At 27.5% G+C, this 19,407-nt stretch overlaps 1 long non-coding RNA gene across 1 annotated transcript; it reads right to left on the bottom strand.

Moving 5' to 3' along the window:
* Positions 1–503: 503 nt before the first annotated feature.
* LOC139907040 (uncharacterized) lies at positions 504–2,509 on the bottom strand. Its single transcript, XR_011783352.1, has 2 exons — positions 1,728–2,509; positions 504–1,672 (listed from the first exon to the last, which is right to left on the bottom strand). It is a non-coding gene; the product is annotated as an uncharacterized lncRNA (long non-coding RNA).
* Between the last annotated feature and the right edge of the window lie 16,898 nt (positions 2,510–19,407).

Raw genomic sequence — 19,407 nt, 5'->3', positions numbered from 1 at the left:
GACTTTAAACTACATGATTGAATTTTCTTATATAATTTTTTATGCCTGAAATGGGTACTTTTTTCACGTGAATACAAGTCACTATAAAATATGTGGTCTCGTAAATAAACAAACATTCGAGTAATGATTGTGGGTACTCAAGTTATTTCCTCTGGAAATAAATTAAACAAACTGCTATTGAGGCTAACGTGTCAACATTTAGTGATGTGATTCCAAAATGATTTGTTGATATTACTAAAGAGTTGAAGTTTGTGACAAGTCTACTATTTATAAAGAGTGACTTGAATCATGTGACTCCAGTATCTATGGCAGCCAAAAAGTATTGTTAATTTTTAAAAGGTTCTTCTTGACCGAGAAATAAATGTATTTGTGATTGTACAATAAAATCGATATTTTTAAAATGTTAATTAATTATTGGTGGAACGAAAATAATTTCATTATTTATAATTGATGTGTTATTAATTGCAGTGATTATGTTTTTGTACTTAGGAATAATTGTTCACTTCTCGAGTTACTTCTTTATTATATTATCTACACATGATTAATATATATGAAAAAGGAAATGACTATTCATAAAATGTAACGCAACTTAATATACATAAATAACCGTCCAACTATTCACGCCCCCTTTGTTTTTATGGGTAAGGTTATAAATTACATTAAATCTTTAAAAAAAAACACAAACATACACAATTTAGAAATTTATATTAAATTTAATAGTTTTCTTTCTATTCTGGTCAATCATAATCAACATTCTATATTCCATGTTTTCTTCTCCGGATTTGGGCTTTTCAGTCTATATTGCTGATTTTTTTACCTTAGGAACTTCCAATTTCGAATCAATTCACGATTTTTTTATGATCTTGGATATCTTTGATCACGGCTTTGGTGTCCCAAAAATATAATTTTGTGCTAATACACTTTTTCTAATCTTTAAGTCTGGTGCATTTCCGTTTGCATTCTCGGTACTTATTGTTTTTTTTTCGATTCTCTTAAACATCCTTCGAATCGATTTTTTCATGAGTATTAGGTAGTGTTGTCAAATAACCGTGTTATCATCTACTGAACCTAATTTGTGCTGGACTGAGTACATCTGCTCCGGGTGTATTTCTATACACAAATAAATATGATTCTATATTTGTGTGATCCGTTTTCTTGATGATAGACATGACCGCTGGCTCTGCTAAACCATTCCTTTTAGGACTATGTGGTGAACTTATGTTTGTACAAATTTAGTTACATAACACTGAATTATCATCAAATTACCCATCTGACTCTTAAGGTGTGTCAAATACTGGAGCTCTTGACAAAGTATCTGCTCTCTTTCTTGGGATTTACATAGACCCCATTCCAATTCCAAATTGTAATCCGTAAATTTCATTGTAGGCGTTTATTTGGTATATCCATAGACTTTTTTTGACAAACCAACCAGTGGACGATGATCACTAAGAATAAGAAATTTAGATAAGCCGTACAAGTAATCCTCTGAACGAGCAACTGCCCATTGCACTCCCAAATACTCATGTTCCACAGTAAAATATCTGGATTCTGTTGAAAATAAGCTTCTTTATCCATATTGAGTTAGTTTTAAGCAGTTGTAGTTATCTCATAATAATAGAGGAAATCCTATCCATTCAAACGTGAACCATCTGTTAACAATCGAGTACACAACCTGCAGATTAAAATAACGGGCGATTAGCCTTGAAAAAAGTAAGGCTTTTGTTTACTTGTTCTAAAGATCCTGTGTGGTCTTGTACCCATAAAGATTTACCATCTTTCATCAGCTATGATCTTAAATTAGTTGTGCTTGAATAAGGATATCATCAACTATCTTCCAAGCATCACAGACATTTTCAATTGTAGGATCGATAACACCATTCTTATTAAACTAGCATTTAATCCCGTAGGTGTGCGTGTAAATCGATATTGTCCATCTGTTAATATAAATGTAGTGAGATTCTTGCTTTCCTTATCCAAAGGGGATTTGGAAAAAGCCATGAAAAAAATCCATTTTTGCGAAAAATTTCGAATCAGGCTTGACACCTCGCATTATATCTTCACTTGTTGGAAATGGATGTATTGGGCGTTTGACATATTTGTTAAGAGGTGTGTAATCAACTACTAATCGAACTCCTTTGCCATCTTCTTTGTACACGAAAAATACAAGACTTATCCATTTTTGTCGGGTTAGAAACTCGTTCAATAATATCATCTTTAATTAATTAATCGATTTATCTTTGACATGATGTAGCTGCCTCGTAAACACGACCTGCGCCCTTGACTTCTTCCCTGGAGGGATTTTTTAAACTTAGCATTTTTTTTTATATTTCATTGTCTGTAGTTCCATTAACGTAACAAAAAACGTAATTATCAGTAATTAAGAATTGCACCATGATACTTTATTAATTGTAGTGATTAGGTTTTTACAAGTAGGAATAATTATTCACTTCTCGAGTAACTTCTTTATAATGATTACACATGACTAATATATACAAAAAACGAAATGACTAAGCATAAAATGTAACGCAACTTAATATACATATAATCACGCAACTCTTCAAAAAATTATTAATTTCTCTTTATCTTCTTGTTAATCAAAACAGTGCTAACATAACGGTTGCATACAACGATATCTATTATTTTATCCAGCTCTTCGACTACTGGCCTTTCAAAATTTGTTCCTTTGTTTACATCCAAATTACTAAAACCGAGTAGATAAACTATGATTGGTTGTTATCTAATCATGGACTTTAAAATAAAGACAAATATGGTATATATTTTGGGCATGTTAAAAAAATCAACATTTTTGAATCAATTAAATGAATCTATTGATGGGGAGCACATAAAATCCGCTGTGACAAGAGATGACAATTTGCTAGAATGTCCGATGTGGATCGTCAATTCTACTCTGTTTCCAAGAAGAACTTCAAATTATAACACCCTAACATATCCTTAAGATTTTTTATGAGCATACACGAATGTTCAATCATTTAAATATTATTGAAGCTAGTAAGAAAGGGAGTTCACTATTTAGAAATAAAATAATAATGACAACCGCCTGGGAAAAGAATATTCATTCTTCAGATTACCAATGACAAAAAAAAACGGGTTCACAAGATTTACATCACTTCATAAACAGTATTAACAATTTCGGCTGCCGGCTTGCGTTTTTGCCTTTATCGATAAGAAACTGTAAATATGTAATATTTTCTGTTTGCTGAAGTCCATTTTTGACAGTCGCTCATGCAATACTGAGTTAAAAATTACTAAACTGTGTAGTTTTAGTACAAAATCAAAGTGTTTTTGTAATTTTTTTAAATATGTCTCATAATACTTTAATTGTAACTTAATCCTCATCTTTGGTAGTATATTTTTTTAGTTTTCTGAAACATAAATTCTGTTGTAATTACTCTTATGCATTCGTTTCCATATGTCTTACTTTCTAAAATTTCAAATGTTATTTTATATTGATAAACTCCGTAAAATTGATTACACCGTTTCACACCCAGGGGACACCTGTCTTCCATATATTCAATTATGTTTTTGACAGTTTTTTTACCTTAATTTTGTTTGTTTGATGACTAAGATGTCAAACTATATTTTAAAGAATAATTCATTAAATATATATTTGAAATATTTTGTAAGTTTTTGTTTATTCTCGCATATATATATATAAATCAACCCTAAACTTTTATCATTTTTGAAGAAACTAATTTTTAATTAAAACAAATGTTCTATAATAAATGTATATATTATTAAATATGTGACAGTTTAAGGTAAGTTATTCATGTCTGAACCATTTGGGGGAATGGCGTCTCCCTAAGTGGAAAATGAGTTTCTTTATCAACTGCTACATTATGATTACATATATAATAAATTCAGTTGAATTAACTATAAAAAAAATGGCAATAAAATATATTAAAAAAAATTAATGATTGTCTTGCAATATTTTTTTGATATATTGAAAAGTCGTAGATCATTTGTCTAAAAACTTTATTTCTTTAAGAATGTCAAACAAAAAAATATTTTTAAAAAGTAGAAGAACAAAATTAACTCTAATGTAACATAAATTGTATTGTGTTTTTTTTTTTTTAGATGAAACAAAGCTCAATGCAGTTTTATTAAAAATTGATAACATATTTTTATCTTTTATATTGGGATTTGGCTATAAATTCTAAGATATTTTTTTATCATAATTTAATTAATTTTTAGTTTAAAAAAATATCAACTTTCATGTCAGCAAACATTAACTGTTTATTGAAAAAAAAAATAGACATGAAATTTATTTTGAAAGCACATGTTAGAAATTATTTTGTATGGTAGTTTTCTTAGATAAGCATTAACTTGCCTTATCACATAACTTCCTATTTGTAAATGGTAACCTTTGTAGATTAAAAGATAAAAGTTAGAGTTAATATGGAACCCTTGGGTAATATGTAACAGCATAACGCAAAATTTATTATTCATTTTAGAGGTGCTTTCTTTTCACATGCTACAATAATTCACATCATTTTTCAGTCATATTACATTTAAGCTAATTGTGCCACCCATTTGAAGAATATATGTAGATATTTATTATTTTTAACTTTTTTTCATAGATTTTTTTAATTGTACTTCATTTGTGGATTAAATTTGTATTAAAAAAAGAAAGAAAAAAAAGGTGTTCAATTTTAAATATTGAACACAGTGTAGACAACTAGTACTCATAAGCTTTACTTTCTGAGATGATACAAATTTAAGTGAAATAATAAAAAATACAAAATAAATTTGTAAGCTAATATGAGATACACTAATTGTGATATTATTAGCTATGGCTTTGTGGATATTTGTAATATTGTCATGAGGCTTTCAAATACGAAATTTGTAAGAAGTTCATCCAAACCTGGAACATAAACACGTTAAATGTACTACTACAACATTGATGGTTCATATTATACTGTGCTTTATGGGGCTAATTAAATCAGTTTTTGTAAATAAAAAAATCCAAAAATTGAGGGTTGAAATGCGTTCCCTTTGATAAAAAAATACGATTCACAATGTTTGAACATTTTTTATGAATCTTTAGATGTAGTTCAAATGTTTTAAAGATTTGAAATTTTATATATTTTTGGAAAAAAAGTGATTTTGCTTTATTGTCATCTGTATAATACACATTACAGAGTGTTCAAAAATTTACAGAGTTAAACTTCTATCAAAAATTTATATAAATATTTATGATAAACCATTTTTTATTTCTCTAAAAGAACAATAAAATTGTTTAATTGAAATATTGTCTGCTTGCCTATCTGTCTGTCTGTTCATCTGAGTATCAAACAATGAGTGGCTACTAACATCTAAAAAGAATTGAAGATTAATTTTTTTAATTAGATTAACAATAAAAATGCCAATTTTGATGACTATAACATTGATGACCTTTTTTGTGGAAAAACACCTATATAGGCAAAATTAATAAAATAAATCAAGAAATAGTATCTCATAAATAAATATTGTAATGAAAATATAGTAGTAGCTAATTTTACAAAAAAATGACCTCTGAAGTCATTTCATGCCAAAAATTTAGGATATGCTTTCATTGTTCAAAATGCTTCAAAATTTGCAGATTATGTTTCTATACAATGACAACATTTTTGAATTAAACACATTAACTATTCAAAAATTAAAAATAGCAACATTGACCTACTAAGCAGTAGATTGATAATCTAAACAAATGTAAAAGGAATGTGTTGTGACATTACAATTTTAAACACTGGTGGGAATGTCATGCTCGAAAAATTACTTGAAAAAAAAACTCTTTCCATTAGCATGTAGGTACCAACATATCGTGGAATTAATTATTGGGACTGTTTTCCATGAGTGCTGAGGTGGCACATCTTTTCCCAAAGTTTCATGATTTAAAAGATTAAGAATATGAATACGGAATGCCAGATAAAGAGGCGGCTAGGTTAGTTGAAGACAAGGACAAAGTACAATTGACTTTGCTAACAATCATCTCAAAATTATATTCCCAGGGAACAATAATAGAAAATTCTTTGAGCTTGTTATAATATTTAGTGGTGCTTCTCCTTGGTGAGGAGTTCAATTTATTATATCTGGCGCAATGTACCATATACTAGACTATCAAAGTCTTAAGTCAAAGTTTAGATCAGTGTATTTAAGGCCTCAGACAACCATCTTATTTTAAAGAAGTCATTAATAAAATACTTACCTATTAATGGTCAAACTTCCAAATTTACATCTGGCAAGCTATCCAAGCAATTAATGGTACTTGTTGGAGGAACTTGTAGGACTCGCATTTTTAATGGTTGGGTAAGTTTGTCATCCAAAAGGGGAATGCTGACCTCAATAAAAGTAAATAATAGAGAGCAACAACACTTATAAGAAAATATGTATTTAATAATTTAGAAAACTTTGTCACAGATAGAAAATACATATAATGACATTTTTGGAGATTCCTTATGGATCCTACATCATGGAATGCTTTTAAGTAGGAATAAGTAATAATGGTCTTTCGATCTTATTATACGAATTTGCCAAAAAGGCGGTTGTGATCATACAAGAAGATAGTGGCTTGTTAATGAATGACTAATCACAGCTGTAATTTCTTCTACAAGTAGTTGAAGACCATAATAGATTAAATCCTGACATAAAGAAGAAAAATTTAATAAATATGCACTAGCTTTTTTAAAATATCATATATATATATATAAATTTTAAATATGAAATCAGTATGTAAATATAAATATTTTATTAATCAAAAATAAACAACTTTAAGAATAACAATCAATACTTTTAATTTGTTATTAAATCATTAGATATAAGACAATGTGCTACATTGGAATATTACTTATTAACTTAAAAATGGTGATTGTAATTTTTTTATTTGACGCAATTTTTTTGATTTATTTTATAAAACTTGGCTATATAGATGTTTATCCTCATAAAAACATCATAAAAGTGATCACAGTTAAGATAATCATAATAAACACTTTTTATGTTAATCGAAACATTTGCAGATATCAGTAGTCGCTCATTATGTGTGATACGCAGATGAACAGACATACGCATAAAGGCTACGTTATATTTAAATATTTTTATTGTTTTTTTAGATAAGTCAAAAATGATTTAATTATCAACATTTATAAAAAATATTTAACAGAATTTTAACTAAACTAAATTTGGCAATTTTACTAACAAGCTCTAATGTGAAGTATACAGATGATATTAAAGCAATATGAAGTTTTTTTTCCAAAAAAATGTAAATTTCATAACTTATGGCCTTTGAGCTACATTTAAATATTAATAGAAATTTTTTAAACTTTGCTAAACGTATTTTTTTTATCATTTGAACCCTCAATTTTTATTTCACGCAAACTAGTAAAATTGGTACCCTACTGAGCAGAAGGTAATATGGCCCATTTGCCGGCTTTCAAAAAAGGCATCTAACTACAAATATTTTGTGCATTACAGATAAGTGATAAAAATCTTTAATGCACAATATGAAGCTCCATCTAGTGTACATTATTCTCGAAATTGTACAACTTTTTAGATTCGCACCATACTCTGAATTCATAAGGGTAAAAATAGAAAGTAGTAAAAAGCTTAAATGGGGATGATAGTTCTATCATCGACTCATTGCTCCAAAGGAATGTTTGGGTCTGGATTGTGTCGACACAGAAGTAATGCGGATATGTATAAGTCTTAATTAGTTGAAGCATCTCATTAATAGTATTTACGCATGGACAAAAAGAATATTGGCTAATTCTAGAAAATACACGGCTTATAACTTTACTTTAATAATTTTTCAGGGCCCTTGTGAAATATTTAAGATCCTGAAACTGGCAGCAAATATTTTTTCATTTTTACAAGATAGGAAAATCAAAATTTTAAAATGCTATATTCAACTGTAACCCTTTTATAGCTAATGGTTCTCCATTTTAATGAATGTATAGCTGCTAGTTTTTATCTAATTCTATATTATAAATTCATACGAAATAGTTTGTATAAGATTTTGTTTTTTTACTTTGTAGTCCGAAGGTTATAATGAGTTAATTTTTAAAAAAACACATCTAATGCAAATTATAGAATTGCCGCTCTGCACTGCTCCATGTTTTTAGTTATAACGCTCCTATTTCTTCATTGACTTTGCTTATTTTTTGTTGACAGTTTCTTTAAACAATTATTTGCAAGAAAATATTTTGGTAAATATCGAAATATAACTAATAGAAAAAATAAGCACCATTTAAAAAAGTATTATATTTTAGAGGGACGACCTTGTATTAACCCTGTTACCACTACTAGTAAATTATAGTTTTATAAATCAAGATACGATGCTAATAATTAGCGCAAAGGTAAACCTAGACACTCCCTTCTACTACAAATCATTTTAAAATATGTGAACTATTTTTTTCTCCATTGCCTTATATTCTAAGAGAGAATTGTTTTGGATTTATTGTTTTTATGGACTACATAAATAAACTCAAGATGCTTGTTTTCGATAAGTGGCTTATTATTTATTTTTCCGATGCTATAGTTTCAGGTATTACCTACATATTATGTACTTCGAAAACTATACATAGAAGATGAAAAATACAAAAATAATTCAGTTTGTCTTATTCCTTTTCCAAAACACTTTTCTGGTAGGAGTTGAAGAGAAAAACAGGAAATAAAGTAAGGAGGCGAGAAAATAAGATGAATGTTTTCACGGTCATTGATAATGTCAAAACATGTTATGTCTATTTACACTAATGTACAACATAAGTTTGTATGTCTTTAAATGTATTTACTAAGGGGAAAAAAATTAAAGATAACCAACCAACAACGTATGCCCCTCCTAGAAAGTCAAAATTATATAATATAAAATTAAATTCTTTCAATTTAGGGAAATCTTTTTTGGGTCTCTCTCTCTCTCTCTAAAATTACCACCATATTCATGAATATAATTGTAAATAATAAGATCTGCCACAATGATAAAAAATAAGTCCCTAATCAATAGTCTGAAAAGTGATTACAGCCCTTTGATTCAGATTGGTGATTTGAATGTAAGCCTTGGGAAGCGAAAAACTACTTTTGAAATCCATGATCTTAACTTCTTTCATATGTTTGGGAATTCTAACAAAAATGAAAATGTTTCGAGGATGTCTGGCAGACCGTCGTCCAAAAATGATCATGTCCTAGCTTCAAAGATTATTTTCTAATATCACAAAAAAGTGACCTATAGATTTGAACCTTCAACTGATCATAAATTGATTGACTTGGAATTTTATAACAAACCTTCTGTTGTGTATTACAACACCCTCTTTTATTATTTTAAGCCCTCATGTTTATAAGAAGAGTACATTGTATCAGCATATAAATATCCTGGCAGGAAAGTCACTATTAGATGATTATTTAAATAAAGTCTTATAAATATTCTAAGTCTCCTCCACTTATTTTTTCTCTCTCTGGGTTAAAACAAAATTATTCACTGTAATATTGTGCCTTGTGTGTTCCTTTACTTATTTTATCTAGAAGAAAAATTGTTTGATTTATTGTCAGGGTTGATAGGATGTAATTGTTTTCTGTATGCAATAAATAAGACACATCAAAATTGCATGGTACCATGACAATTTGAAAAATGACTTAGATGAGAGCATTTTAGTTATTTTTGATGTTTAATAAGGTTAGCTACACGTACCAATGAAATGGTTGATGTTTATAATTACAAATTCCTTATTAAAAAAAAATCCTTAAAGATTACAAAATAAAGTATATTTTGTTATTGAAATATTATATGTAACAATAACTTTGTATTCATTTACTTGTTTGTAATACACACTAGGTACTATGAATAGATAAATAGTAAGAAGAAGAAGAACAATCACACATCATGAGAGAAAAAATAAAATTAATTTCCACTCCTTATAGAGCAAAGAAATGCGCAAAAGTTACTTCATTTTCGCTCCATCTCCATTTTATTCAACGTCCGATAGGGACTGTAATGCAAATGATACAATATAAATAATGGTAAAGTTCACTGCATTTTGATGGTCTGTATTTGCAAACAGGAGTTTGAGACAGAATAAAGTAACAACTCAACATTTATCTTTCTTTATTTTTCAGTGTGGACATTAATAAGATATAGATACAAACGGATGAAAATACTCACTTATCATTTGAATGATGACATATAACAGTCCCTTCGACTAAATGTAATAAAAGAGACAAATTTGTTGGTTTTATACATATATTATGATGATAATAAGATTTGAAATGTATACTTACATATATATAAACAAATGCTGTGTATACTTTACAGAACTTTTTTATGAAATAAAATTTGTTTTTAACAAATACAAACACAGCATCTAATGTAATTGTATTTGCTTCTATCGTGTTATATTTATTTTTGTATCAATCTTCTATGGATAAGCTGAAATTTATTTATTTTTGTTTTCTTCTTCTGATTCGTTAAATCCTAGGTTTACATGTGAATTCTTATGTTTACAAAGTGGGGACTCAAAAATAGCTGTACCATTTAATTACAATATTATTCGTTTTATTATTAATTGCAATATTTCATCATGCAACCAAGGTACAGCTGAAACAGAAATATACGATTCTTGTTTTAGCACATGTCTACAAGAGTAAAAATGATGGGGAAACACCAAAAAAGACAACACTTGTGAATTCCTCCACACCAAGAAGGCTGAATAGGCCATTGTCATCTCCTTTCGGACTTCTGAGGCCATAAAAATTCATTACTGTCCCATATAGCCTTATTAACAAAAATTATTATCTGTTACAAATCCATAAATATCGCATTTTCTAACAGCAACTGATTTTATTCTACAATTTGAACAAAATATTTCGCTTATTACTCTTAGTATTTTATTTATATTAAATTGTTTAAAATACTCAAGTCCATACAATGTTTACTATTTGATTACAAACAACTCCCCATAACAACAAAATATATATATTTTTTTTAGTTTTGAAATTTGTTGTATACTTAGATATAAATGAAACACGTAACAAAATTATGGTTCACTCATATATATCATTTTTATTTGTTGAAATACATAATACAATTGAGCAATCACTTTTTGATGAAAATAAACACCCAATATATATCATTCAAAGTAACATATGAGCGTTTTGATATATTTTTGAAAATCAGTGTAAAATTTCTCCTACACATATAATTCATTAAAAACACAATTCTTTATTTTATAAAAGTAAATATCGATGAAAATAAAATTAAAATAGTCAAACAACATTACAATAATTGTTGATTAGAATGGTATCATATAGGTTGAGAAAGAAAATTTTTTTTGGTACTCAAAAAAACAACTTTAAAATTTTAGAAACTGATTTAAAAGAAAACAAAATTTGTAAGCAAATCACAGAGACTGCATCTCATTCGATATGACCTCCTCTAGATGCAATAACAGCCTCAATACGATGCCTAAGCTGGTATAGGAATTGACATTTTGATCTCAGCGTAGTTGTGCCGGACGTTGGAGATAATTGACTTCCGGTCATTTTCATTTCGGCGTGGTGTTTTATTTCTAATGCTGCTGTTGGCCCTCCACCAAGAGTAATCAAAGGGGTTCAAATTGGAGGAGGACGGAGAGCACGTTTCCTTAGTCCACAAATTAGCAACGTTTGGGGTGTAATGCCATTGATCAGAAAGTTTTCCTTCTGCACCTTCTAGTTAATCCAATCCAATTTATTATACTTGTTTTCCACATAGTATTAGAAGAACTAATTGGTCCTGGGATTTGAAAGAAACCTCTAAAGAGATTTTGGGGTCTCTCTTTCTCTCTATAAATAAAACTGATTCGAAGAATAAAATAAGGATTGTCCAAGTAGCAATTTCAATTTTAATTTATTAAAATCTATTTAAATCTTTAAGTCATTTTTAATATTTAAGGTAGTGGTAAGCTGTCCTTGCTGGTTCAATCTATATATTTATGCGTAATGTTATCTTAAATTATATGCAACATTCCTTCTATAAGGTTTCGTTAAATCGATGACAATGATCAATGTGTAAGGGCGCCATTAAGGTGGTTCTTATTTTTTGTTATTTTGTTAAAACGTCTGGTTTGCCGGGTCAAATCTGTTCCTATGGATAATAAATAAGATTGGCAAATCAGGGCAATTGAAAAATATTGAGAGGTAGCTCAACGGTCTCAAAATGTGAAAAATTGCCATTTTTTTCGAAAAAAGTCACTTCTTCTTCAATTATCATGAAAATGGTTCAAGATACAGCTTTTTATAAACTATGTTTTTTAAAGATTAACAAATTTAATATAAGATATAATTGTGTATTATATGGGTAAAAATATTTTTGATATGAGTTATAATGAAAAATAGTTTTAAAGAAAAATAATACAAATGGAACGTATTGTATGTAATGTTATATATATATATATAATATATATATTCCCTACAAAACATCCAAATTTTATGACATATTTTCATTTGGTTGAATAATTAGAGATTTAGAGTGACAATTAGTTTTTTTAATTAAAAAGAACACCATCGGGAAAGTGGAGGTTTAGAGCGGTTTTTTATATTAATAATTAAAAAAATGATCTTCTATTATCCATAATAGTTATTTATTTTATTTTGGTTTGTGAGATATATATATTTATTAGTCTATGACTATGTTAACATAAGATAATTTATACCATAAAAATTATAGTATCTAATCTATTCAGTATCATTATACAATTCCCATATTAATTTTTTTATAAAAGTTTAGAAGACATTGCAAGACTTTGGTTATCCTTGTTTCTGAGTAATATGTCTAATATACTAGGGTATCCTAGATAAAGATTTTTTTCTGAGTCCGGATACATCTTTCGATGCTCTTCAACAACTTAACTTGTAATAAGAATTGAAGCTGCAATTTACCAGCTGTTAACTATTCACTGCATTCTTTATTAAGTGGCACTTCTTGTTCAGCTTAGTCATTGACAACTTGAAGAACCTCAATTATTTCAAAGGTTTTTTTTATAATCATTGTTACATAGCTACAATTTTGGATCAACTTTTGAAAACTGTGTTGGGAGTTTCAGCATCGCTATTTTTTTTTTTTTTGTCTTTTTCGTTGCAAACTCTTTTAAACTTTTATAAAAAATTTCGTTGAATGTTGCTTTTGTTTTTCCATATTTTTCTTTTGATATAATATTTCTTTTTTTGTTACCAAATTAACCACACGTTCCAATAAAGCCAAATCAACAACCTTTTCACATCAATACAATAAATGGTTTCAAAAAATTTGAAATGCCACTTTTGAAATTAGTATATTAATCGTGAATAATTATTTAATGGTTTTATCAAATTCAAATCATTAAATGCAATATTTGAAGCTGTTTGAGCAGAGATCCATCCATTCAAATATATTTGTACAATAAAAATACAAATATACGATAATTCCTGTTCCTCTTTTGAGGATATTTTAAATTGTAACATAAATAACCAAATTTTTAAACAAAAACAATACTTTAGACACCAACATGTGTGGTGTATTGAACCTGGAGACATATATACATTTTTTTGCCAAGTATACCCGATAAATATTACTTCGAGTTCCAAAAATTCGTTAAATTATTTCTTGGAAGATTCCGTTGGAAATGATCGTTGGGAAAATTGATAACTTTTTCTCGTATATCTTCAGTTTAACATATTTTTTCACTATTTACATTTTCAGGCTCGTATTTAGTTTTGTATATCATTTGCCCTATTTTTGAAAACTTTTGAAGAGTAAAACCTCAGTAGAAGTCACCCATGTATGTTGTATACACTAAGCTAATTATAAATTTTATAATATTGTGTCTACACGTTAGTTACCTTTAATCATACAATTTCTCTGATATAACAAAAGTTCCAGCTTTTCTGCATGTGTTTCAGCTGGTTGTATCAAAACACATAACTTAAATATTATTTGACTCTCCCCAATCTAAAACGGCTTCAAAAATTACAGTGGCTTGAGCTTAACTTGTACCAGATTGAAGAACAAAGTATATATATATCCAATGTCCTTACAACGAATAGTACTTTGGTTAGAGAAACTCAATTATGTTTTCACCCATACTCTTGACTAATTTTGCTAAAATAAATACAGCTTTTCGATTAGACACTTTTTTGTGATCAAGAGAGGATGCAACTTCTGGAGTACTTCAACATTTTATTCCTCCTTAATGTTTTCGTTGTATAAATATAATAAAATTAGCCAACACATGTCAAATAAATTTAAATTGTAAAGAAAAGTACTCCAGGTGACTCTATCTAAAATTATGCTGCATGGAGGGTGGTGTGATATTTTCGACAAGTTCAAAGGATCGATAAGGACCAATAGGAAAATAGTAAAAATGTAAAAACATTGAAAAAAACAAGTTAATGATGTATTAGTTATCTCTTTAAAAAATCTGCATTATAACTGATATTATGACCTTTTCTTTTCATAAAAACATTAATATATCTTAAAGTATGTTACACCATCTTTAAAAAATTATAAAACATAAAAAGCTGTTTTATTAACTCTTTTCACGATAATCGAGGAAGAAGTCACTTTTTTCAAAGAAATTGGAAATTTTGAAAACTTAGAGGCCGTTGACCTAGCTCTGAATATTTTGCAATTTCCCTGAAAATTTACCAATTGTACTTTTTATCAAAAGGAACAGATTTTGATCCAGTGACCCAGATATTTCAAGAAAATGGAAAATAACAAACACCCTAGTTCCCACTATCCTCGAAATGTATTACAAGTTGTACAAAAATAAATATGAATTTTCTAATTTTTTCTATTTATTTTCGGGGGAAAGGTTGCGTAATACAAATAAGGTTGGACCTTTTTCAATGTGACTTTTTTCATCAAACCTATGCAAACTGATACTCTTCCCATTCTCCAAGATCCAAACTTAATTCATTTGAAAATTATTTTGATTTTGGACATTTGGCATGTCTCCCACATTAACAACTTTTTTCTCAAGGAAATTGCTTATGTTACAATTGTGATTGTGATTTCAAGTCATTTTTAACTTGTCCATACACTTTTGGGCAGCCCTTATCCTATTTTTCTCACATTTAGTTCAATTTTAGAACATTCCCTTGTCAGGACTACTAATTTTAACCAAAACAGCCTGCCATGCAACTCCAATCATTGCCTCTTATATGTAATAAAGACGATTGAATTAGAAAATATATTCTTTTGTTTTTCGTCAATGACCTTCGCTGTACCTATATTTCTGACTTTTTTTGTGCGTTATGGTCTCACGTACTATGACTCCAATTTTGTGAGTAATACCCCAAGTTTCTGTCAGCTCCAATGTGCATTGGACTGTTGGATTCTAGTGAACATCTTTTGAAGGGTACGCCAAGAGCTTTTCTCTTTTAATATTGTAGAACACAAGAAACAAGTACCACAAGACTTTTTACTGAGTATTTTTAATCAATAACATCCCTTTCAATTTGTTCCATCCCACTGTTGTGCAAAATAACCTGGAGTATTTAAGTCTTTCATGTAACTTTGGCACAACTTACATTGAGTATTCATTTTATTATTTTTGTATTGGAGTCTCATACAATCCAGTATTCGAGATATGTGTGTCCTGTATTCAACATAGGATACATCGTGTCTCTAATCTGGGTTTCATAGAGTAACAGCCAATTTGCAGTGATACATCATCAAACAATTTCATCCTTTCCTTGCATACAAAATAGGAGTGTTGGTGCATTAAAATAGTTGATTTTTATTTGCAAATATTGATTTTTTTATAAGCTTTCATTTGGTACTATCTTAAGTGTAATAGGACCAATCTCTGTATAGCTACAATGAAACAAACAAATAAATCGAATTTTCAGCATTTAAAATAAAACTTCTATACCCTGTAAATTAACTTGCTCAAAGTTGTTAATGAATTGATTAAGGTTATAGTCAATTGATAAACGAGTTAAAGTAACTACTCCAAAAATAAAATCATTAATCAAGGAGTATAACTATTTCCGTCATTAATTAAAATGTAAATTCTCCTCAAATTTATGTATTCTTTTTCAAAGAATATTTATATAGTTAGCTGAATCAATGTATTTAAGTACAACACATCAAAGAAAAACATATATATGGTATAAAGTATGTATTTTGCAACATAATTGTGTAAACAATATTTTATTTCTGTAAAATAAGGATATATTGCAAAAAAAAAAAAATATTATAAAGAAATAACTGCATCATCCTGAGAAAAAAACTTTAAAATATTTTTATAAACATAGTTATATATATTACCTTAAATAAGAATAGAGCTAAATTAATGTCTTATTTAGTCTTTGTGAGTAAGGAAAGTTTATTTCAAAAAGGCTTCATTTTGTCTACTGATTATGTTAATCAATTCTTTAATAATTTAAATCTTTATTTATTTATTTTTACTGTGCCTTAATTAGTTTTATATTTGCAATTATTTTGTATGTATACTTACTTACTAAGTATTTTCTTAACTTTTTTTAGTATTGTATAAAACACTTTTATTAAATAACAAGAGCCTTATTCTATCATTTACAATTTTCTTGTTCACTCTTGTAATGGAAAAAAAATCAATATGGGTTTTAATATTATTTACTTATAAGGTAGAGACTTCCATTAAGAATAAAATTAATGAACAAACTACCAGGAAATTCTAACAAAGAAAGTTAAAGTAGTATTAGCTTTTAAATGTGAGTAAGCTTTGAAACTGTTTTTGTCATGATTGATGTTTATAATACATCTTTTTTCGAGTAAAGCTTTTTACGTTAGACTTTCAAAAATTAATTATAGTATAATTAAAATATAATTTATAACTAATTTGAATTTTTTTATGTACATATTTTTAAATTGAGTATAGAAATAAATAAAAAACAATCAATTAGGAATTATCTATTGATAAAATTATGTATGAATGTATATATTAAATCAAATTTAAGCTTTATTGTATATAAAAAGAACTGAATTTTTACCTTCTGTTAGTAAACTATGATATTATATACCCATAGATTAATTAAAATGTTTATTATTCCTTTGAATCTAAATTTAATTCAAATAATCTAAATTATGTTCCTGAAACATTTAATTTATAAAATTGTATGCAAATCTTGATTTATCTCGATAAATTTTTGTTTTGGAACGTTGTACGCTTCAGTCTAATGTGAGAACTGAAGTGTAATACGATATCAACAAAAATATAATAATGAAGCTACTATATCATATATTAACGCAATCTCATCATAAACTTAAGGTTATGAATATTTCATAGAAATATTTAAGAAAAGTATTTTTTTTATGTTATAATAGCCAATTATATGTTATCAGACTATACTCATGTTGTTAGGATTATTTTAAAATAAAGACTATTTTTTCTTGATGTCTTATTTATACAATATTTTTTATCAGTTTAGTTGATATTTCCAAATGCATATGATGGATTAGTTAAAATAAAAAATAAAAACTTATTATCAAAAACGTTTAACTGTTTATTGTGTAGTTAAAAACGTATTATTATTTTTTTTTTAACCAATGCAATAAATGTGTATAAAATTGATGGTTACTAACAAAGGGTTAAATGTAAACATCCCAACAAAAAATATGTCCATTGTATTTACATTTATACGCCGTTAATAGCTTCTGATTAATTTTGACTATACATACATATTTGCGTAGTCAAGTAAAAGAAGCTTTCAGGGCTTTTGATTTTCAGTTGTTAATATATTATCGTTTTTGAATTATTTAATAATGTATAGTCAATAGTAACTTAGTAAAATAAATTGAACTATATGATTACTTACACTATATAACAGCATTTTCATTGTCTCAAATCCACATTTATTATTGTTATTTAAGTCGTAAAATACGAGAATGACCAGTAAATATTTTAACAAACATAGTTTTGGCCTTTATAATTATTTTTTAAATAATATTTTTAAGTATACTTAGTAATGATTCAATGACATAATTCAATTTTCCACGTGAAATAACAATATAGATAAAAATTAAGAGTAATAACATTTGAAAAAGATCTATACAGAATTTACAAGATAAATTATTTATTAAGCTATTTTGAATAAAATTCCTACAAAATGTATACAAAAATCAAGGAAAATGAAGGTTCTTATTCAAAAAAGAATATTTTTTTCTCAATTGCTTGTTGTTATGGCAAGATTTAAAAAATAAATTTTATATAACTGTCTAAAAAGATTTACACAAAAAAAGGTCGAATGTTATTAATTTAAAATTAAATATTTTAATTTTTGTACGGAATAATTAACAAATAAGCAATTTAGGTTGTGTGAAAATTTTTCCAAATTAAATTTAAATAAGTCGATTGTATGACTAGTTTCAAAAAATATTAATATTTAAAATATATGTATTTTTAGATTTGGAAGGAGAGGCTGAATGTAATAGTAGTTACCAAGTAAATTCCATTTGTTTCCACGCAACAGATGTAGAGTAAGTTAATTTTAAGATTCCTAGGTTAGATGGAGTAATTGTAATACTATAATGTTTACTTTTACTTAATCAGGGCAACTCCATCTAACCAATTAAAGGAACATTAAAAAAAAGTTAATTCTAAAGTTTCATGAAAAAAAAACACTTTTAAAACCTATAAATTATTGAAAAGGTATAAATTGAGTAATTTACACAATAACTGTATGTATAACAACGTGAAAAAGAAATCCTTTGATTTTATTGAATATTATTTTTAACACTTGGAAAAGGAACAAAAACATTTTTTTTGGACCGTAACGTTCATTTTTAGATGAGTATTTCTTATTTCAATATAATTTACACTAGGGTTGAAAAAGAAAGAAAGAAACATTATAATAAATGTGCTCGGACTTAGAGAGAGACTTTTTTGACTATGAAACAAAATACATGATAAATAACATGCTCAAAAAATTATTATTGCTCCCAATGTTAATATTAATTTTAAATATGAATAGTTATTATAATTGTTGTACTTATTTTGAACTTAAATCTGAAGTCTTGTCCATTTTATTAATGCATACAAGTTATAAAACTTATGAAGTCCCGTCCTTGATCACTTCCATCAACTTCATTTTCTCTTTTTTTATCAGCTCCAGTATTGGCAGTCCAATGATCAGATTATATAAAAGAATGGTTTATAAGACTGATAGAATTGGTCCTAAGACTGGACCGAATGAATAGGGACCAACAAAACACTACTTATAATACGTAATACTCACGATAAATATATTTTTTAAACTTCACGGATAGAACGTATTTTTCAAATAACGGTATAATAATTCGTCTGTGAAACAAACACATGAATAGACTAGTAAAATAACGCGTATAAATTCATAAGTAATTTTCAGTAGCAGTTAGAGTGACAATAAATTGTATTTTTTGTACAATAGTATTTTTAACAATTGCAT

The sequence above is a fragment of the Lepeophtheirus salmonis genome, chromosome 13 (assembly GCF_016086655.4).
Source record: "Lepeophtheirus salmonis chromosome 13, UVic_Lsal_1.4, whole genome shotgun sequence".
Classification (NCBI taxonomy): domain Eukaryota; kingdom Metazoa; phylum Arthropoda; class Copepoda; order Siphonostomatoida; family Caligidae; genus Lepeophtheirus; species Lepeophtheirus salmonis.
The sequence above is the reverse complement of the archived record's forward strand: the minus strand, read 5'-3'. Positions and strand labels throughout refer to the sequence as shown.